The 24,078-nt window shown below is 43.7% G+C and overlaps 1 long non-coding RNA gene across 1 annotated transcript; it reads right to left on the reverse strand.

Moving 5' to 3' along the window:
* Positions 1 to 10,746: 10,746 nt before the first annotated feature.
* On the reverse strand, positions 10,747 to 19,716 carry LOC146171937 (uncharacterized). Its single transcript, XR_014702710.1, has 3 exons — positions 19,681 to 19,716; positions 18,836 to 18,943; positions 10,747 to 10,956 (listed from the first exon to the last, which is right to left on the reverse strand). It is a non-coding gene; the product is annotated as an uncharacterized LOC146171937 (long non-coding RNA).
* Between the last annotated feature and the right edge of the window lie 4,362 nt (positions 19,717 to 24,078).

Consider the following 24,078-nt stretch of genomic DNA (forward strand, 5'->3'; position numbering starts at 1 on the left):
TGACTGTATACTTCGCTGCTCTGTAACCAACTCGTCCGACGCTTCTGCCTTGTATCTATATCTAATTCGCATACAATAGTGATGTGCTATGTGGCCTCCGTCCCTGAGAAGCTTTAAACTGTTGATTTCTTCTCACCACTGCCAAAACAACACATCCTACTTACAAAATTAACACTAGTACTACTTTTTCAAAGAATTCGTTTAAGTACCTTGGTGTTCACCTCACTAATGGCTTAACATTGTCTTGCCTTGTAAGCCATGTAACTAATTACTCTAATAGAACTGTTGGATACCTCTATCGTAACCTACCCATGGCTGGCACCTTCTTGTGTAAAATTACTAGATTACAAAATCCTTGTGTGATCACAACTTTAATATGCCAGTCAAATAGTTGATCCACACTACTGTAACTTTACTGAACCTTATAAGCCTGTTCAAAACCATACCACCAGTTTCATTCCCTCGAATACTCCTTCAGCATCTCTGCCATGAAATCTCTGTTACAGTCTCTGTTCTCGTCACTGTACTTCATGCCCCTGCCTTTATCACAAGCTTTTCATACAAGACCTCATGGCAGTCGTCTCGGCTAACCTGTGTATAGAACACTTCGCACAGGTCATCGTAAAAGTGGCGTTTCACCGCATGCCCGCACAACTACATTTTATCAGTCATTCTTCGCAAGCACTGTTCACAACTGGAATTATCCCTTATCAGTGATCCTGCAAGCTTCAATACTGCCATCGAAGAATCTGTCTAATCATAGCCATGTATACCACTAGCCTGTCGCCATTTATCACTGTGCACAAGCCCATTCCTTCTGTAAAGTCTTGCATTAGGACCTCTGAGGTATCAATAAACACATAAATAAAAGCATGGTTGATAAAGATTCCTTACAGTATGGGAACCGTGATTACGTTCGGCAGGAATATATATATATGTAACTGGATCATGTTGAATGGTGTTAAGCTTGAGCTTGGCACAATTGTCTTCCTGTGATATTGAACTTAGAAATTAGGATACTGAGTGATAACACTGACATGGTGGCTTGCCTTTTGAACTTAGAATGAATTTAGAATTTGATTGCAGTATTCTTTTCTTTGCATTCATTCTAAATGCAGGGGTGGAAGTGCTGCTTCATTCTGCTCCAGCCCGCTTTCCCTGCTCCAAAATTGCTCCAACTCGACTGCATCAATGCTCTGACATTAAATTTAGTGGAGCATGGTTTTGCCGCACAGTGGGCCATTACTGGAATTGACAGCAAGAACCGCAATCCGAGACAATTAAGTTAAGCGACTATGAGAAGCGCAGCTGGGCAATGGTCTGTTATGAGTTCTGTATACAGGGTATGTGGCTGGTGTAGTCAAAACGATGGCAGCACACCGGTAGCAGAGGTGTAATGCATCTCACCCGAGCCTAATACATATAAAATTTTAATATTACTTTTAGTATGCAGCATAATGTTTCCTTATAAGCAAATTTGAGGAATTCGTTACGGAAAATGTTCTGTGCATTTGATATAGCACCTACTCCTGGCCTTCTGAATCGCCTGTGGTGAGGGAAATGAGATCAGCGAGTGAAGCAGGCGCACCAAACTACTACGAGGTAGCGAAGCACTGGAAGTAGACGAATATGTTTACTTAGGACAGGTAGTAACCGCAGATCTAGATCATGAAAGGGAAATAACTAGAAGAATAAGATTGGGATGGAGTGGATTTGGTAAGTATTCTCAGATTATGACTAGTATCTTACCGGTATTGCTCAAGAGGAAGGTATACAGCAGTTACATCTTACACTTACTCAGCTATGGAGCTGAAACATGGAGGCTAACAAAAAGGGTTCTATTTAAGTTGAGGACAACGAAGATGACTATGGAATGAAAAATGATAGGTGTAACGTTAAAAAATAGGAAGCACATAGAGTGAGTTAGAGAAATAACTTGAGTTAATTACATTCTAGTGGAAATCAAGAAGATGAAATGGGCATGGGCAGGGCATGTAATGCGTAGAGAGGACAACCGATGTTCGCTTATGGTAATGATTCCAAGGGAAGCAAATCGTCGCAGGGGACAGCAGAAAGATAGGTGAGCGGATGAGATTAAAAAGTTTGCAGGAGTAAAGTGGAAGCAGCTAGCACAGGTAGAGGAGTATGGGAGAGGCCTTCACCCTGCAGTTGGTATAGTCTGGCCGATGATGACTACGAGCCATTGGAAACTTGTCCAGCTGCAACGAACTACACGGTTTGTTTGTAGCGATTCTGCTGTGAATACAAGCAGGTGCTTCACCATCTAGCCTGTCATGCCTACGACAGACAAAAGCACACTTGGAACTCTTATGGAGGGGATGCCACTTAGGTGCCAGTCACTAAATGTGTTTTCAAAAGTGTTGGAAAGTCATACAGGGCCTATCGCCAGTGTGTTGAAACTAAGATAGCTCAAGCAATAATTTGAGCAGCCACAGAGTGCCATAAAGTAATGAATTTGAAGGGGAAAAAGGCTATACTTAAAGTGCCACTTATCTTCCCTGAAAGCGTTACTGGCCAGTACCCAGAAATTTATCGGCACAGGCGCAGGATCAAAAAGAATCTGCACAAGATAGAAAGCAGAAATGTACTGTTCATGGATGTGAACTTCAAACTAGTGGCAATACTTGAGTGCATCAAAGTGGTGAAGTCCACCTTTGAATCTTACAAAACAGTATAAATCTCAATCTTACACAACAGTATAAATCTCTTAATTAAACGATCTTCAATTATGAAGTGTAGAAGGCAGCATTCCATTTGCTGCTATTTAACCCTTTGACTGGTTTTGCCGTACAGGTGCTGCGGCTGCATGCCGTCCCGCGGCGTTTTTGCAGTACGGGTATTTCGCTAAACGCATAGCGTTTGAAATAGTTCGACACTGGAGGTGGTTTTTTTTTTTTTTTCGGAATATTCGACAGTCAAAGAGTTAAGTGAGGAAGCTAGAATTCTATTATTAAAAGCGAGTCTAGAATCTTGCTCCAAGACGTAATGTGATTGCTCCAAAACTCTAGTTTTATTGCTTCAAAGCTGCTCCGAAGTTACTTTATTACTGCTCCCTGAGCTGTTCTAAAATGCTTGAGCCTGCTTCCACCTGTGTAAATATTATTTCTTTCTTCCTCGGTACGGCGCTTCAACCAAGAAAAAGCTCGGTTATAATTTCTTTTCCGTGTTTTTTGTTTGTGTGACTGAACTATTTAAACTAATATTCTGCCTTAAGGTCTAAACCAACTTAATAATAAGCGAAGCATATAAGCAGTAGGAGCGATCACTTTCACTTTGACATTAGATGTTGCAGAAAGTCAAGTTCATCATGGTTGACAGCAAAGTTTTATTCATTGTAATAAATTTATGGCTGTATCAATACTTGTGCATGTTACTTTTGGAATGAGGTCTTTGAGATTGAGATAGATGTGGTCAGAGGTAGGGAGATGAACACAGCACTGACTGTCAACTGAGGTTTATTGGAAAACGGAGGAATTTATGCACATTTTCATAACATGTGACTCAGCCGAAGTCAAAACGTCATATACACGTATACCAGTTTTCTCTCCTAACAAAGCATTGACAAAAAAAAAAGTAACAATAAACAAGAAATCACAAAAATCCAAAACGGAAGTGAAGTAGTATACACCATGAGCAAGCACATGCCTCACCGCTAAACATTCGATGAAGACAAATGAAAAAGCCAGGTTGAGCTGTATATGGGCTTCTGTTGTCAAAATGTAAAGTATGAATAAGCAGGATTAAGTCGTGTCGTTAGCCTTAAAAACCACCAGATATAGAACCGAAAGCTGCCATACAAGAAAAGATATAACATACTAAGCGTTTTGAGTAAGCCTACGCGACTTACAGGATCTCAAGTTCTTTTTCACAGCATTATCGAAGGTGCACTGACGCACAAGCCCTTTTTCTGTTTGATGACTCTTGCCTCCAGAATCTCTCTTGTAATCTGCTTGTTGCTTCTACCAATAATCTTTGTTTTGTGAAGCCCAGTGCTTAAAGTCTGGCTCAATCGGAGGGGGTCTGGTAGTGATTCGAGCATTGGTGGAAAGGGAAATAAAGAGAGAAAGTGGCTGGTTGCCTGTTTTGCAAATCATTTTATACAAAGAGGAGAAATCATTATTTTTCTCCATCTCTGGTTTTTATTAATACTCAATGTGAAACTGTTGAAACGGCAGAGAAAAAATCTTCCAATTACACCACTGACAAGAACAAAACAATGGTTACCTGGTTTGTATTCTTACAGTCCTCATGCTTGAATTCAAGCTTGTGGGGATCTCGGACCTCTCTTAAATATTATGGGGGGGGGGGGGGGGGGGGTCTCTGACACACCCCCTGGCTTTAAGCCCTGTAGAAGCCAGGGCATACAACCTGTGCACCTGCTGCAGTGCAAAGCAACGTTTCCTTCGCAGTTGTTTCTTTTTTGCAAGTTTTTCATAGGTATAATTGTGTTCTCAGAGCCGTTCATTGAGGCATCTACCCGTTTGTCCAATGTAACGTTTCCCACAGCTTAATGGGATCTCATACACCACACCTGTGCTGCAGGGTACAAATAAAGTCTGGTGTTTTATGCTACATGCGCGTCACTGCACACCACAAGTTTGAGTGATCCTACAAAGCTTCGATAACTTTTCCGAAGCTGCAAAACCACTTCGATATTTACTTTTTTGCCTATTCGTTTCAAATCACGCGATATGCTGTGCAGATAGGGTATTGCAACCAGATTTTGTTGTTGTATTCTGTCCACTGTGTTAGGCATAGCTTCCTTGCTGTTTGTTTTCATTTTTTTATAGGTTCCTTCAGCAACTGAGATGACACCATGTTCCGGATAGCCGGCTTCTTTCAACCTGTCAATTTGATGAATGAAGCTGCTTTCCAGGGATATTCCAGATTATCTCATTCTTCTTTTGACACCTCTTCCTTTCTTCTGTCACTAAATCTCATGGCAAACGTAAAATGGGAACAAATTTTCTCACCATCCCGGCACATTTCATTTTCCTCACTTTTGTTTCCCGACCTGGTGGGCTTGGCTAGTCTTGTACCAGCTGACGGACTGGTTGGCCTTGGTGACCCGTACTCAGGACATTCTTGGTGCCTAATACTCCGTGTCATTAAAGTTTCTTCCTCCTTCTCCCAGTGCATTTCTTTCTTTACCGTTTCCACCTAAAGCATCTTGTCCCAACTATATCTCTCATTTGCATTAACCTAGAACACTGCTTTTCCTTTGCACCATTGCCATTCAGTCCCCCATTCATCTTGACTCTCCTCTTTTTAATTGGTGTACCTGGCTGGATTCCTCCATGTCGAAGTGACAGATGGCCCTGGTTCTACAAGTTGCAAGCCTCTTTGGCACTCATTTTTGTAGCCAAATAAAGTTTATTACTACTACTTCTACTAGGTCTTGAAATACAGTTTAAAGAGTTGAGGAAAGGTCTACAGGGACCAGCATAGCTGAGAGCGAAACTTAAAAAACACAATTAGACCTTAAACGTGGGTCGTTTTATTTTGCAGTTCATAACTTATATTTTGGATAGTTCCAATGAAGCTCTGAATGGTCGCTTTTGATCGTGCTTCTATACCTTAACATTTCTAACTGAAGGTATGCATTCTAGAAAAGAAAGCAAAAGCCTCCAGGGCTAGGCTTTTTTTGTGCTTCTAAGTGTTGCAATTTTTTAGAAAAATTTGGCATTAACAGAACAGCCATGTTGAGTATTAAATTTGGGTAAAATGAATTCTGCTTTAACCATACACTCTAAAATTGCCCAGTACTCTTGCTGAATTTTGGGGGTGCTATTAAAATCACTTGTTTTGACATTTCAAAAGCCTTTTTCTGTTTCTTCTTTGGCTGCATATACTGCAGCTGTCTCTTGATTTTAAGCATCTCAATTTTAAGGCACTTTTGATGACTCAGTACTCGCACCTTTTCCTTTCTTAGAAATTTTTGCCTCAAATTCAAGTTAGTTTTTTATATCATACAAAGAGGAAGCAGCCACAGTTAAGCAATTACTGTAAGTGTCTTGACGAGCTGGCCCATCAGGTGATGAATGCTTTGTATATACTGATTCACTAAATGAGAAGCATGGGCATGTTCAACTCAAATAAAATTAGCTACCTTTTCTTAATCTTCAAAAAGCATTTGATACAGTGACCCTTAAGATTTTAACTACCAAACTGACCTACTTAATTGTCTTCTGCTGTCCATTTATTGCTATTATGAATTTTTGCATCAGATTAAACAACCAAATCAAACCTGGTGATAATGTATCAGTAAAGGGGGTTGTAAAGGGTGGGGTTTATTCCATCTCCCATACTTTTTTCCTTAATTTAATAACACAAGCCCCAAAATTTAAACTTCCACAAGTTTGTCCTAGAATGAACAAATTATGTCGCTAAGTGTTCTGACAATGCAGTTTCAGTGAATAAGAATCTGTTGGCACCATGCAGGGGGTCATACCGATGCCCATGTCAGTATCTATATCAGTGTAAACTTTCCCAAAACATAATTCTGTTCGCGTATTTAGCGCAATAAATTTTTATGCGCGGGCGAAATTGAAACAACTGTGATGATCGAGCGCGTACCTGGCCATAACCTCCTCTATTTTTTCGACCTGGCTCTCTTATGAGCCCGTTTCATATGTGCGGGTATACCTTGCTCTCGAAGCTTGCCGCCCCTCCTGTGCGCTACGAAGGAGCAAGTGACAACTTCGGAGCAGTACGCTGCCATCTACGCTACCTGCTCGGGTAGTTTCGGCCGCACACAGGCGAAACCGAAACTATACAGCGGGTGAGCGCAAATCGCCACGCTAGTCATGCATGCTGATCTTTACGATTCAATACGCGCCACGCACCGCCGCGGGTGTCACTCCTTTCATAATGTTCGGGAGCGCCCGGGAGGAATGGCTAGCGAAGTGATCGTACAACGTACACCCGTACATATATATGCCGCGCGCACTAAATTATCCTCGACCGAGAGGTTTCGGTTTCTGCCATGCGCGGCCTAAATTCATGTGCTAAAAGCGGGGACGATAATGGTGTTTCCAAAATTTAAAAAAACTGATATAGATATTATAATTGTGACCTCAGCAAACCTATAGCTGCTAGTAAATGAGGCGCTAGTGCGCATGACTAGTTAACAAGTATTATCAGTTATATACCAGCGCCTGCTTAATTAATTGTTATCGCACCGCATACACGGGCACAATTAAAAGCCTCCAGCCGAACCAACCCGTGAAACTGCATGTTAATTCTGCAATGCCCGTAGTCCCGGCATAGTTTCTTTTTTCACGACTCGCACCCGCAGCGAGTCGTGAAAAAAGAAACTATGCCGAATTGCATGCCGCCCGTAAGCGTGTACGTGGCGTCGATCGGCATTGCAGTGCACCGTTGTGATCATTTAAGAGCCAGCAGATCCCGTACGTCTTTGTTGGCCAGCGTGTATAAACGAACTGTCTGGCGACTCGAGCAGGGTAAGCCATGCTAATTCGACCAGGAGGCGACTTCGGGCCAGGAATTGCATGGTTGCGATTTTATAGGAAGTCGAGATTGAATTGCGATGGCCCAGTGGAAGCTAGGTGGAACGGGACTGCATGGCCATGTCACAAAAACGTAGCAGCCGCGGGCAAAACCAAGCACCCAACAACGCAACAGTGTCTTCTGCAGCCCCCCCCCCCCCTCCCCCCGCTGTGCTGGTGCAGTTGGCGTACTCGACTTCTGTGTCCAAGGGTGTGGGATTCAATCCTGACTGGGGTGACTGCTTTTCGATGGGAGCGAATACTAACAAGGCGCCCGCGTGTACTGCGCGGTACGGTAAAAACCCAGCTAGATGGTCGAAATTCTCGGAGCCTTCCACTATATACGGCGTATCTCATAGACTGATCGAGTTGCTTCGGGACCTCATAAACCAAACCAAACCATCTTTTGCAGTGCAGTTTAATTCGTCCCCCATACCCACCTCGCATACACAGCATATGTAACGCGACTCATTCGAACATTTGACCTCGAGAGCTATTATTCGAACTGAAGTGGAAGCGCGAATTTTCATGTGGCGCTTGATCTCAGTGCGTGGTTATGCATATGTTTGTTGTGAACATAAAATATGGAAAAAGAAGTAAATTTTTTTACTATATATTTTGCGCGGCCGGATTTACAAGCAATGGTATATCCAGCAGCCAAATGACCGTTTATATAGAACAATTTGTTCAAATTATTTCATGTTGGTCTCTAACAAATCCAGTGCGTAAGATATGCAGCAGAGTGCATCGCCGAACTTTCATCCTCTGATGTGCTCTTTATTCGCTTCGCCGGTTACGCGACTGCCATAGGGCTGCGCTGTAAACTAAACTCGATAAAATATTTTATTTATGTGCTCAATTAGTAGAGATGGCTTACCTGCGTATAGTGCAATAATCAGCGAAAATTGATGGCCATTAGCAACCAAACTGGAAAGAGGGTTGAATCCGTGCCGCGGAGGGCGTGGCGTCGCTAGTAGAATCGACGGCGACGATGCGCCGGCCGACAGCTGCCAGTCGATGACCAGACGCATAGCATGCTTGGTTTGTAAAGGTGACCACTGCACAAGTGCTGCCGATACTTTATGTCGCAGTCGAAAAGAAAGAAGTGAAAGCGATTAAGTTGACTTACGTTGCACTCTCTCCAGGCGTTTTAATTGAGCAGTAGCCCGTCCATGTTTGGTGTCAGTGCTGCGTTTTCATTTTTAGTATCAACCAAGCAGCTCGATTAGACCACTATTAATTGTGCTTGAGGGAGTATATATGACAAACACTAAGTGACGACTAGATATATCAAATTTTCTTTATTGAAAATAGTAGTTGGCAGGGCCCTTACCTGCAGGTATACTTAAAGCCTGATAGCATCTGGTTTAAGCACCCTTCCATATATATTTCATGTAAATCAGGTTACGCCCAGCTGAGTCCACGTAGAAAGGTACCCTCTCGCAAAACATGGCTTGCCAGTGCGAAAGCACGAAGGTGCTGTATAGAAACTAGCAGATGTCGTCCTTGCATGATGGAAACTGGCAGCTTGAAATATGAAATCTATGTGTGCCAGGAGGAATTCTATGTAATATCAAGCATTGCAATACTTAGCTTGAAAGCATATGCTTTTTTTTTTTTTTTTGCTCATTAGTTTCATTCACAGTGCACATATGAGGTGTCCACTCGGAAACATTTACTCTATTTTCCTTTTCCAAAAGCTTGCTTCGTCCCTGACAAAGTACTGCCAAATTTTTCAGTTTTAAGCTAAGAAAATTTCTCATTGCAAAATTGGAAAGTGTGCCAAGTAATTAAGTAAGGCAACAATGCTATGCTTCAGAATACTCAGGCTACTGGAGGCATTAAGCTGAAAGTTTCATCATTAAAATCTTGTCAAACATGAGGATAGTCCGAAACTGAATTGATAAACTACTGATGTTAATACTGCATTTATGGTTCCAAAAATGGCTGGGATCACACGTGTATGCTGATGGTACAGTGTAGCAACTTTTGCTGCTATACGTACCTTAATTACTATTTCTCAATTTTTTGGAACGCTGTCATCTTGACAATGCCACTTTTTTAACTGCCGATTTTATTTACAATTACTGTGCCTAAAGGTTAAAGGTGTGGGAAAGGTTATACCAGAAACTGAAATACACATAAATTGAGCAAATGCAACAAATATTTCGGGGGCACTTCAGCACCGCCGTTAAGGAAAACATGCCACAGCATTTACGACTCCTGTATCCTCATCCCTGTACATTTAGTTGGCTACTTGTTGACTCACCAATCTTAGTTTGCACTTTTATCACACATACCAATTTGTAAAATTAGTAATTACCACATTATGTAAATGAACTCCCAACTCACACATCTGACTTGGAATTCTGAAAGGCAATGAGTTTTTCTCATTTCAAAGGAGCTGCTTGGGTAGGCAGCTGGACCATACCATGGTCCTCACATCACACAGACCAATCCATCCGGTCATACTATCTGCCACTCATCCTTATCGCTCAAATTGCCTTTTTTGGTAAATATGGCCTTTTAATGCAGTCACATTAAATTAGGCGAGGGCTTCAACTATTGTTACATGTAAAGAATTACTGCACACGCTTTTTTTTATGCCCTTTTAGTATGCTGCCTCACCATCCCAGTAGCATAGAGGCACACCAATAGTGTATTAAGCGGGTATCCAAGGTTAGATCTAATCTCATTGCTACAAGCATGTCACCTCGCTTTGAAGGGCAAAGAGTTCAATATTTTATTAAAGTGATTAGCACTGCCAAATGTTTGAGCATTACATGAGGTGACAGTATGGGTGTAAGTAAGCATTGCAATTAATAAAGTTGCTGCTCATCTGCAAAATACTGAATTAAACTATCTTATGCAATTCAACAAACACCGCCCACTTTGTCATTTTATCATCAGTCCCTGTCTGCAGTTCGAAACCTCTTCATTGGGCTTACCTCTAAAAATTGTCTACGAAACATATCTGTGAACTTTTCTTACTTCACTGGTTTTGCGGATTATTTCCAGTCTCAAAAGGAATAACAAATACATGTGGTTCTATGACACATACAGTAAATACTTGCCTTTCTAGGTAGGTTACAAAAGGGAAGTAATGCAGAAGGTAGGCAGTCTAAACATAAATGAGTGTGCCAACATGGTGTTTTGGCACCGGAGTGTTTATTACTCCAATCATGTGCGTTAATAATGAATGAAAAGGCACATAAGTAGGAATACTTTATTTTGACACAGAAGCTATGGGAAGCTATGGCCAACGTGTGTGTGTTGCCATTACGCTCGTAAGTGAAGTGTAGACTTGTGAGTACACTGTTGAGCCAGTAGCACAGGGAGCAGTCAACTTGGGCCAGGGAATGCCATGCTTTGAAAGGTGGGCAGCTGTTGTGATCTCTCGACTAGTATCAGTCACGTGCAGGATCGGCTGTCATGGGGAGAAAAAACAAAAGAATGCAAGCTCAGAACAATAACAAAACACCCAGAGAAACTCAGAGACGTACCAAATTTAAATAAAAAGATAACAGGACTGCAGACTATGCAGCAGCTCATATATTCTAATAGTGGATTTGCATATGTTCACTACACCCTCAAAAAGGAAAGAAGCACAAATGCCGAATTCATGACTCGTCAAAGGAACCAGACAAATAGAAAAGTGTGCACCCTGTAGCATAGCTCAAGAATGAGAAAAGCCGAAACAGCGAAAAGGTTACCCTAAGTAAGGCCAGTACTAGTGCTCTCTGCATGCATGTGACAATGTATCACTGCAGTGCACATGCACAGCAGAAATGGACACCATGGGTGGTAAAGAACTGATATGAAGTTATCAACACTGGCCGCAGACATCAGAACAGACAGCTGATTGTGCTTTGGTATAACGCAAGCGTGCGGGCTTTGGTAGGTTGTGAAGCATATAAATAAACGTTGAGACATCTTGAAAACCACGTGTGCACATTTTCATTTGCTGCTGTATCCAAGAAGTTTCGCTTGCACTGTTCATTAGACGACATGTGTTCTTCTCGAATTGTAGCGTTTGTCGACTACACAGCATGATTCCAGAATTGCGACTGACACAGCTGTGAACATTTCATTTTTCTAAACTTGCGAAATCCTTCCTATGGGCTGTGAAAAAGAATGAGGAACTGTTCCACCGAAATGTAGTCGCTCGCCCTCTAATGCACATGATGGCAGCCATAAGTCATTTTGTGCCAAACAGTAATTTCCATACAAGTAACAAGAAGTTCTCAAACTATGTGACAGGACCATAGCTATTTACTTTGAGGGTGGCCACAGCAAACAGGCAACAACCACAAGATGGCCAAATCCCTCACCGAACTACAGCACCACAACAGTTGCTACAATGCTAGCATCATAAAACCTCTGGCTGTCTTTGATATATGGTCCTCATCACAAATACACCAGTTCATGTTGTTTAGGAGGCTGTCCATGAGCATCATACTTCTTAAAGCAGCTAAAAAATATTGCAAACAGAGACCAACACTTGATTTTAAGTGCAGTAGCAGCACTGCTAACATTCAATATGCTAATGGAGTATAAACACCCTGAAACAGATAAGACAAAAAATTAATTATAAATTATTTAGCGGTTGAAGATAAAAACCAGGTGATGATCTGTACAGAGTAATGTTTTGCATGTCGTTGACAAGCAAAATGTGACCAAAATTAGGTGCATATGCTCCTGTAAGATGAAGTGCTGCACTGGCCTAGCCCAAGCAGTGCGAGTACCTCCAGTCAAAACGCTTTCAAGTGCCATCATCCACGAGATGGTTGCCCAATAGCAATCGGAATTTTCATAATGCAGCGTTCTTTATCTTCGGCCAGCATTTTTCGCTCTTCCCAATGGATGCAACATTCCCCAAAACTCCAAATTGAAGACATCAATTCAGTCATGTAGAATTGTCAATAATGACCTGAACCACAAACCAACTTGGAGAGGTGGAAGCAGGCTCGAGCACTTTGAAGCTATAAAACGGGAGTTTTGAAGCATTCAAATTGTTTTGGAGCACGTTTCTAAAGTCAAAAGATTTTATTAGCTGAATTTTTTATACCTGACATACCAAAATAACCTATTTCATTACTTTTTATTCAAAGATCAATGCATTGCTGAAAATACAAGACTAACAGCCAAAACATGTACAGATGTTTAAAATAACACAAATGACCTTAGCAACAATTTGGAACAAACTAGCAGAAAATGCAATGCTTGTTTCTATACTTGATGCCCGAACGATAAGTTTGACTAAAAACATGACTCTTTTAGCTTGAGAAATGTGGACTATACCACTATGATGTGCTCAAGCACCACTAGACTAGTTCGGAGTTCACATCAATAAGCAGCACATTTCCACTCTCTATCTTGTGCATATAATTTTTTTTTTATCCATGCCTGTTCTGATAAAATTTCCAAGGCACTGGTCAGTAATAACTTCAGTGAGGATAGACTGCACTCAAGGATGGCCCTTTCCTCCTTCAGATGCCCTACTCCATGGCTTTCTGTCAGTGGCTTCTCATGTTTTCGCTTGAGTGGCACCGGAGCTTCCTTAATTTTAACATGTTAATGATAGGCCCTCCATGCCTGCCCAACACTTGTGACATTTCTAATGATTGACACCTTCATGGTGTCACACCCATAATACTGTATGTTTTTGTCTGACGTACCTATGTTTGACAAGCTTATTATTAACAAAGAGGTTCAATGAAATAGATCTATGACTGCCAGAAACGAGGCTCATGCTGGTCTGGCTTAAGGGATTTAATGTCCCAAAGCAACACAGGCTGTGAGAGGCTCATGCTCTTCTATTTAGCAGAAAAGGAAAAATATATAAAGGCCTTGTTACGACACAGGTATGCAAATCAACAGAATGAAATTGTGGTGATTAACTAATAAAAACAAAACCTGCATTGGTGATGAATGGCAATTAGCAGTGTATCTACACTCAAATGAGAAATAACTCATTGCAAACTAGGAAAACAAAACAAAAACAAGAAACATGCCACCATCGAGGTCAGAGACCTCCACATTATGCATCCCATGCTTTACAAACTAGCTACAATAATGGCTGTGCAATCTTTTACTTTCAAGCTATTTATGTTGCATGTATCCCAACATAGACAGCGTTCACCAGTGCTAAACTAAACCACAGCAGCAGACGTGGGAATGCCCTGTAAATACAGCAACAAGGTTAACGACTGGGCGAGTTGGTAATCATTCATTTTAAACCAGCCAAAAGACGAGACACAGAAGCCAGCCTCATCTTGTTCGCTTCTGTTCTCTGTCTCGTCTTTTGGCTGGTTTAAAATGAAATTCAGCAAGTGCGAAGTAGAACATGATGTGGCGCGTGGTGTCTGAAGGGTTGTGTATGAATGAGCCGCGCCGGTGCGGCATGCCACTGCTCGTAGTGTGCCCAACCTCCGACAGGCAGCGAGACTCACAGATTCGGGCAGTACGGCCAGTGTGACTCTTTCGTCTCCCCATTATAACTCTAGACTGTTAGAAATTCGCTGAAAAAGAATGTATTAGTTTAGGCTGTTTACAGTCTCTAAACACACCACGAAATATGTCAGCTGTATTGCATTTCGCTTCTGCTTAAGGGGGGGACATGGCTCTTAAAGTTATTTTTCAATTTTTGACCAAATTTGATAAAACCTGGCATTCTGATTCAGTTTCTTGCACTGATTTCAAACATGCAACCATTTTTCCAACTGGCCAATTAGTTCAAGAAATAATGAAATTAATTGTTCATAATTTGCAGAAACAATGAAAAATAACAGCACTACAAAAAAATTCACATGGACACTTTGCTAGGTACTAGAAAGCGTAATGAATACAATGTTAGGAGCATTTGTTTTTTTAACAAATATGATGTTATAGCAGTTCAAAGTTTTCAATTTTGCTCTAAATCAGACAGGAAGGCACTCACATTTGGAGCAGTCAATTTTGAACTGCTATAACATCGCTAATATTTGTTATACAAAAGTGCGCGTAACATTGTATTCGTTCTGCTTTCTAGTACCTAGCAAAGTGTTCATGTGAATTTTTTGTGGTGCGGTTATTTTTTCATTGTTCCCGCAAATTATGAACAATTTCATTTTATCTTTTGAACTAATTGGCCAATTGGAAACATAATTATATATTTGAAATCAGTGCAAGAAACTAAATCAGAATACCAGGCTTCATCAAATTTGTTGAAAAACGCAGGAAAAATAGCTTTAAGAGCCATGTCCCCTGTTAAGGATGGCGACGAGACGAGCGCGAGAGTTGCCGCTTTCAACTATTGTGACAAGAATTCCCCACCAGAAAGGAACGCGGGGTGTTTGGCCAGACGGCGACAGCAGCCCAAGTCAGGCCATCGGGAAACAAAAAGGTTCAAGCGAATCCCGGCGTCTTCCCGCCTGGGTCAGTACCCTCAAGCCGGCTACGCGGTCATCCCCTTCGTCTGGCCGACAGCGCGCAACGGCCCTTGCGACGCAGACGGTGTGGCCCAGACCAAAAGGCGCAGAGCTCCTCGCTAGCCATCTACACTACGCTTTTCCAATTCGTCTTGCTGATGGCGCGCACTGGCGCGTTCGACATGGTTCGACGCAGACAGAAGCCGATCGACGCAGGTGTGTGCCAGACTGTGAGACGCCGGCAGTCAGTGAGCTCCTCGTGTGCTGCCCTTTACACTGCCACAGCGGCTTCTTCCTTCCACACCAAGTCTAAACTTTCGAGGGGGCCTCGAAAAAAAAAAAAGTAATCGGACTTCTTGTGAGGAGGCTTTAATATTTAGACACCGCGTGCAGCAAAATATAACTGATTAAAATCTTTAGGAAACGCGAAGTAGCCAATTGCATGCGTATGTAGTCTTCACGTCATGCCAAAATGGCCGTTCGTCAAGCGTAGGTATCACCTCCGTCAAAGAAAGAGAAAGCCAATATTCTTCTCGAATTAATGTATCTGTGAACTGGAGGCGACGGTGGTAGAAGAAAGACAAGAAGCTCAGGCGGCGTGCCCGACCTGTGGTGTGCGAGAGGTGCTGTTATATCATAGCTATATTTATCGCACCGCCGCCAGGGTCGGCATGTGTTCTGGCTGCAATGCTCTTCGCTGATTCTGCATGTAGAAGGTCCCCCCCGCCTCCAATTTCCCCTTTCGAGAAAGATGGCGCCATTGCGGCAGCAAGACTGTATCTGTGGCTGAGGCGTCCCGAGTGTTGAACAGCAACCTTGGAAAAGGCCACACCTCATAAAGCGTTCAGACGTTGGCCCTTCCCAGTGGTTTGTATGAGGTTTCCAGTTCCTAGTCGCCAGTGGTATACAAAACTGATCATATGCGGAAGCACCTTATCGCAGACCAGACTGTCTGTGCTCGCTGATAGCTGAAACAGCCTCATCCAGCGCTACTCTAATTTATTAGGCGAACGCCACGCTGCACCACACTAGAGTAACCCGCACATGGCATGTTACGCTTTAAAACATGCAAGAGCGGTGTCTGACTGCTGCTCTTCAGTCACAGAGGGGAGTAATTTCATATATTCGTTTGAATCGTTTAATGTGGCCGGCACATGTCTAATTGTTTACGACATTAATTGACTAATTTAAACATTGCTCATTCAAGATTTATCTTATTTCAACGTCAAGGAGATTTCTAAACTCTATCAAGCCTTTGCGGCTATTTCTGTTGAGACGTTCCAATCAACAGCTCAAAATGAAAACCATACCTACGTTTGGTTTTGAATTTTCTCACAACGGAAAAAAAAAAAAAAAAAAGAAAAAGAAGAGAGAGAGAGAAAAAAAAAGAGAGAGCTATGTCTGGAGTAATGGTCCCAAACCGGCTCAAGGTATGAGGACGCCGTAGCACAGGCGTGCGGATCACTTCGGCCACATGGGGTTCTTCAATGAAACTGTCATCTATAAGCATATGCCTGCCATGCTTTCAGCTCCGACCGAAATGCTGTCTCCCAATTAGGATCAGACTAGGGTATCCCAGCTCAGTACTCGAGAGCTTGAATGACTAAGCCACCGCGGTGTCGTAATAAGTAAATAAATAAGCTATGAAGACTAAACCTTTTTCTCGGAGCGTACCATGGTTATTTCATCCGTTTCGTTGCTGCGACGCCACGGATGTGTATTTTACTCTGACAAAGTGACTATAAATCGGACATCGGCTCTCTGTGTACAAGCCCGAATCCGGATTGGGCCCGCACGCTTAAGCCCACCCCGGGTCCAGCAAAAATGTTCATGAGTCGGCCCAGACGGCCCGTGGGCTGAGCCGCACCTGGCTTTTGGGCCGGCCCATGCCCACGCAGTGTCGTGTGAAGCACGTGCTACCTTCACCTGACACTTCTACAGAAGGTTTGACGATCTTCTATTTTTTCGGTTCCTGGGGCTGCCTTTCAGTGGGTTGCTTTCTACTTTTCGAAGTCTGAAAGGTAGGCAAGGCCGGCAGAGAATATCGTGGGGACCGCTTCCTTTGCTAGCAACGCGCAACGCTTTGCAGCACATGCCCATTTAACTCTGTCATTCATGTTTTGGACACAAACCTGGGCTCCAAATTCCCCTCACAAACAGTGACTGTATAGCTCAGTCCTATCTTGGTATGCCGGCCGCCATAGCTGAAGCTGTTCGACATCTTTTCGCACCGAATAAAAGCTGACATTTTTCATTTCAGAATACGTAGCCTGTATCGCAGTGGAGAACAATGCACTTTTTTCCACATTACATTACAACTTAGAATATACCATGATCGAAGAAAGGCGTGGAGCGGGGGCGTCAGCGAAAATTGAGAACTGACTGTCATTCCTTGCGGCAACCAGTGAACCCGCGGCCACCAACAGTCAATGCAGTCTCTCTGCAGCCTACAGAAGTCAGCGCATCGGTATCGCCATTTACTGTTCGGTGCGGAGCAGCCCGCTCACGCACTTCTATACTAACACCATGATGCGGAGGTTGTAGGTCCGGGCCAACCAGTGGCATATGGCAGTTTTTTGCTTGACAATTACCTCAGACAAACTCATTATGAAATATCCATTGATAGCCACGCCATTATTTGGCATAGAGCAGCGGTCTCAAACTCATATTGCTACGTGGGCCGCATTGACAAAGCCTTTTCTCTCATGACCCAGGAGCCAGAAAATAACAAAACAACAGGAAACAAAGTACAATAAATAACGATAAAATGAACAAAAATAAGCAAAACTTCTTTTTTCCAGACCAAGCCCTTCCATTATTGCAAAAGAAAAGCAACGTGCGCTCCTTTTCGCTTGAATGCCGGACAAAAGCAGCTTCAGGATCGCTCGGAGAGAGGTACTGAAAGGACATACCTGTTAATAAATACCACACTTATAATCCTCAGCAAGAAAAAAAAAAGCACACTTGGAAATAAAAGAAAAGGCAGGATGTCTGGCTTCTTGCTTTTGAAGGCATAGTGATGTCAAATGAAAGTTCATGCAGATTAAGTGGTCAACGCCTTATCAAAAATGAATGCGTACTAACTGGGTACTAAGTCTGAGCTTATTTTAGTTCGAAATTAGGGCTGGTGGTAATGCTTCCAAAACGTCGGCTGAAAATTGAGCTGGGCAGACTGCATCATGCAGCTTCGCTGGCCGTGCTCCAAGACCCCTGGCATAAAAGGATAATCTCTGATGAGCGGAAAGAGACTGCCCGGCGCTGCTGCGCCAGAAGATGCAGGAGATGACAAAGCAAGTGAGTGCGAGGGCGTGCTCACAATTCTTGCTGCTACAGTGAGCCTCATTTGCTAGGTTGCTTTGATTAATGTGAAGCAACCCTGCCACAATCGGCTAGTAGGCATATCGGTGCCCGGAGAAGCTGTCACTGTTTTTAGCTGCTCAACGGCCCTGATAGTTACCAAATAAATAAAGTTCTTGCAGCAACTTTGTCACACGCACAAAAAAGCGACACAACCAATCTGTGCAGGAATACTATTCGTTAAAGAAGGCAGCTTTGCTAGTTTCTCACAGCGAATTGAGAAGACAATATAGCGTGGTTTGATTTTCCATCTCGTGCAAACATTTGTTTGCTTTTGGAGCTAGTCTGGTTTTCTTAGTCTGAATCAACTATTACATTGCACACTGTTTGCGATGCATTAATTGCAGCTGAGAAAGAAAGGCTGCAAACTACAAGCTGGACACCACAGCTGCAGGAAGCTGCAGGGATGCTTGCTTGTTCGATTCATTCATGCACTCTATGCAAACTGGTGACCTGCGCCATGTTCCCCATGTAAAAGTTAAAACAAATGACCAGTCCCGGTGGCACAGCAATTGTTTTGAAATTAAGTACAGGGCTCACCTTGTGGCGTTGGAGCATAGGCTGCCTCCGCCTTTCATAGTCCCATTTGTTCAGCCTCAGCAACCAGCAAGCCCATGATAGACTCCAAAACACATATCAGGAAGGTCCCTGCGTACCAAATATTAGACGTCAGCTTATAAGCGATGTTTACACACACAAAAGAAATTAAGACAAGTACATGTTGATGCACTTTAAACACAAGGCGAAATCGCTTACCTCACCGTAATTATAAAGGGGCCCTGCATACACTTGACAGTGCGCAGTCATAAAATGAGGTATGAAATCATTATTCTACACCGCGTCATAGCAATGAGGGTCACACAAAGGGTCACGTCGCACAAATGGTTAGTACGTCGTGGTGCACCGAAACAAAAGCTTCCCACACAGGCCTGTGTGATCCTCGCCTTTCCTGCTTATACGCGTTGTTTTGTCATGTCCTAGTATCTCCTTAAGTCCCTCCATCAGCTCAAAGACGTTACAATCATTAACTATTCATCCAGACCGCTGAGGAAAGCTTACCCAAGTTTCCCGCCGTTTTCAGGCGCACACAAGACTGGCAGTCAGGCGTGTTTTATATGACTGAGACTTTCGTGAGGTTGGCCTAATAAACGGTATTTAACCGTATGTTCCTTGGTGTCGAACTACGTTGAGCTTTCGATTGAAACTTTCTACAATAAACCTTTGGGCCGTTCGGGCCCACTGCCGGCCAAGCAGGCTCAATGGTCGTCAACAGAACATTCGAGCGCAGGGAAGTTGAAAACTAAATGTAGAGTTCCAGACAACGGGCAATGACTCAATACATGCATACTGAAATATCTAAAAAATAGAAAAAATTGCTTACGTACCGTACAACACGAGAGCGCACGGCTGGCACGGCAACGCAGCGCCCACGGCTCCGACGACCAGCCATTCTGCTACTAAAAACAAACCACCTACCCACAAAACAATAGCCGGACGTGACGTTATTTCTTAAACCGGATAAGACGTCATGGGTTGCAGCAAGCATTTTGTTCCTGCAACCCGGTTGCTGGAAGCATTTCGCTGCTGCAACCGGGTCGCAGCAGACGGCGCCCAAGGAAGCTTCCCATGTCACTTTAGTTATGCCAAATGACCCAGGACTTCGGTTTCGCACCGGTCGAAGCTGCATTTTTTGGTGTTCAATTGAAGACTGGCACGGCGATAAGCGGCCAGGAGGTGAGGCTACCAAAAAAAACATAAATTAATGTGCCTCTGCCCGTGCCACTAGGTATAACGGGCTAAACGGCCAGGACAGTAGAAAGTCAATCAAGGTGGGTTGCGAACGTGGGGGAGAAAACGACGACGTCATCTAAGTAGCACAACATGTTGTCCGTTTGAAGCCACGGAGGAGCGAGTCCGTCATGTGCTGTAATGTCGCAGGAGCGTTACAGAGACCAAATGGCATCACTTTGAATTGATAGAGTCCGCTAAGGGTGACAAATGCGGTTTTCTCCTGTTCGTCGACAGCAATTTGCCAGTAGCCTGAATGCATGTCAATGGAAGAAAAATAGGTGTCACCATGCAAGCAGTCAAGCGCATTGTCAATTCGTGGAAGAGGATAAACATCTTTGTTATTTGATTAAGGTGGCGATAGTCGACACACAATCTCTGACTTTGGATGTCCAGGGACTGCAGGAAGTCTCAGTAATGTTTTGCGCTAGCATCTTGTCAACATCTTTCTGTATAACATGCCGTTCAGTAAGCGAAACACGATAAGGCCGTCTGTGGATGAGGCCGGCGCCACCCGTATTGATTCGATGGGTCACAACGGATGTTTGGCCCAATTGTCGGTTCTCGAAGGCAAAAATATCTATTTTCAACAGCAAAAGGTCTGAGATAGCTCTGGCTTAGTCATCGGGCAGATCCGCGGATATCATGCCTGAAAAGAGGTTCGAATGGGAAGAAGCCGGTATATGCTGCTCCAACAGATGCTGAGGCGTTAGAGCAGCAACTTCGCAGTCTGCCAAAGAAAACAGGTCAGCGAGTGCTATGCCATGGGGTAAAATTTGTATCGAGGGGCTGAAGTTAAGGGCGGGAAGGTAGGTGCGGTTAGCGGTGACAGTCACTACGGTATGAGGGAGTATGACGTTGCGACGGAGAACAGCATCGGTAATTGGGCAGGTGACGTATGTGCCGTCAGGAACTGCGAGGAACAGGGCTAGAGGAATATAAATAGCAGCTTCAGGCAGTAGACGATCAAATTCAACAGATCAGAGGTGGGGCTTGACATCGGGGTTTTCGGAGCAGAAGAGCAGGTCTAAGCAAAGAAGTCCAGTTGAACAATTAATCAGGGCAGAATGGGCCATTAAAATGTCGATGCCAAAGATCACGTCGTGAGGGCTGTGGTCGATGACAGTGAAGAGAATAGCGGTAGTGCAACCGGAAAGAGGCGCGCAGTGCACAGTCCCACGACGGCAGCCACACTTCGATCGGCATAGAAGATGACGTTGGCTAGCATGAGGGTCGCGTCCCAACGGTCGTGCTTGCTGACTCGTTTGTACATAGTGAGCCAGTCTTCTACATCGACGTGGTCGGTGCCGCAAAAAGTACCTGGATCACGAGGCTGCATCATAACAACGGTGGGAGCTGGTGGTGCCGCTGAAGGTGTCGCGTCGGATGGCATAGTGATAGTACCAATCTGGCGGCCACTATGGAGATCCATGTTTGGCTACTTACGCACTCCCTGCAATCCTCCACCAAATGTTAAGGAAAAGTACACAGCGGTAAAGGCTAGTTCACTGTTAGACGCACACACCACCAGAACGAACCCAGCTTAGCCTGAGCGTCGTCTCCTTCACAACACCACACAGTATATGCTCGGCACCGCACCAGGTTTCAGGGGCAAGTCTGCTTCACTGACAAACCAAACTCCGTCATAAGCGTTGGGCTCAAGTTCTACCAGCCCGAAAAGAAATGTAGTGAGCAAACTTTGCTGTTCTTTTTAGGGGTTCAGTCCGTGCGTGCAGTGGCGCATACAAATTTGATCTATGCTGTTCGTTGAGTTTCTTCGGATGTAAAGCCGTGAAGAACAACATTGTCGCCTGTTTTACTAGGGGCAGAAATCCTCCACACAGTAGACTACTTTGACCATTGTAGAGCAGATGCGATGGTACACCAATCGAGGCACACCACTAGACTTGCAACCGGGGACACAAAATCGCAACCACAGATACCATGGTGCATAACCCTCAAGGACAATGGCCAATTCGATCTCGCCCTACCATCTGCTCTGCTGACCGTCCTAGTTAGGTCAGTCGGTAGACTCCCAAAAAGGCGGTGGTTCCGGGTTCGATCCCTGGATCAGAACGAATTTTTCTTTAACTACCAAGTTTCTGAGAAAGCTGTATAGCTTTCCTTTGTAGCCGTATGACTGCGCATGGGTGGATGTCAATCAAGTCAAAATGAAAATGACGTTTTGGGTCCCATACGTGACCCTTGTTCACAATAGGACTGTTACGGAAGAAAGGAAAGCTCAGTATGCTCCGTAATCGTTTTCTGTGGATATCAAGTGTGCCCTGATTCTTGTTCATCTGGATGAGTAGGCGTTCGAAATGTAGTCTTGCTGATGTGTTTCTTTCAGCCTTGAATCAACAACGCCAAGGCCACGTACATGTGCAACACGAGAAAGCTGACCAGCTAAAATTGTTGACATAATTGTGTCGCATTTCCTAGTTAGAGACAAGACGGAAGTCTTCTTAACATTCAGTTTTGAGTGATTACTCAAATACCATTTCTCAACATTGCTGATGTCTGCTTGCAATTGGTGGCAGTCCTCGATATTTATAATCTTACAGAATAATTTAACATCATCTTCAAAAAGCAAAATTCTCGAGTTCATGACATGCAATCACTAAAAACAACAGCGGTTCTAAGTTGGAGCCTTGAGGTTCTCCTGAAGATGATAAAAATTCGTTGGACACACAGCCGGAAAATCGGACCATGTTATGGCAGTTGCCAAGGTAGCTTTTGAGCCGTCTGCGGTATGTTGGGCAAAGTTTGTATTTTTCCATCTTCATCAGAAGTATCTCGTGGGAAACCATTCCTATCTACCTGACCACAATTAAACACATGCGGCCCAGTATACTCAAGAAAGTTGCATAAATTCCTTTTAAAAAGCCGTGCTGCAGATTTGAGATCTTTGCTTGAAGTATGAGCTCATGAATTTGTACAGTCCATTTCAAAAACTCTCCTAAAAGAACAAATCAGTGGTACTGGTAAAAAATTACTGACATCACAAGCATCGCCAGACTTGAAAACAGGAACTACTGCTGACAGCTTCCAACGACAAGGAAAACACCTCTGCGCAATGATAGGTTGAACAAATGTGGCACAACAGGACCAAAGATGCCCGTGCATCCTTTGATTATGAAGTTGGGAATTTCATCAACTCCTGTTGAAAGTTTTGGTTTAAGTCAAGAGATCAGCTAGCGCTGGTCGAGCGGGCCGAAGAGGCAGCAAGCACCAATGGGATCGTGTACCTAGGAAGACCAGCTCAAGACCCTGACCCCTGAACCCCCTTCCCATTTTGCGGAATAAAGTTTTATACTACTACTACTACTTCTTAATTGCCGAAATACATGGCTTAGCGGATCCGTTGCCAAAGGCTAGTGTCGGATCCATGTTCATAATAAATATGATTGAGTGAAGACTGCACTCATGAATGCGAAAACAAAAAATGATTGCACACTTCATGACATCATCATCATCAGCCACATTATAGCCACTGCTGGACGCAGGCCTCTCCCATTTTCCTCCAATTAACCCGGTCCTGTGCTAGCTGCATCCACTTAACCCTTGCGAATCTCTTAACCTCATCCACTCAATTTTCTGCCACCCCTGCTGCACTTTCCTTCCCTTGGAATCTAATTGGTTACTTGAGACCTCTTTTCGCTCTACATGTCCTCAAATCAAATAAAAATTTATCCATCTTCGTTTTGTAGGCTTCAGCTCCTTCCAGGCTCCTGACATGACCGCTGACGTTGGACATCAAGCGACGAATATTATCGCTGACACATCCAAACACGTGGCTTAGTTGTTGCGCCGTGCGTTGTCCGTTGCTCGCTCCGTGATCATCCGGCAAGTAGCCGGTAGGCGGCATGGTGAACTTGGGCAGCAGGCGATGCGCAAAGGCAGGACCTAGAAGAAAGCAGCAAGATCAGCATGCTACTCGGTGCCTTATTTTTTCTTTTTAGTTTCAACTAGAATGTCGGTAACTTGAGTTATTT

This window comes from Amblyomma maculatum, unplaced genomic scaffold, assembly GCF_055883805.1.
Source record: "Amblyomma maculatum isolate TAMU_Amacu unplaced genomic scaffold, ASM5588380v1 scaffold_15, whole genome shotgun sequence".
NCBI lineage: Eukaryota > Metazoa > Arthropoda > Arachnida > Ixodida > Ixodidae > Amblyomma > Amblyomma maculatum.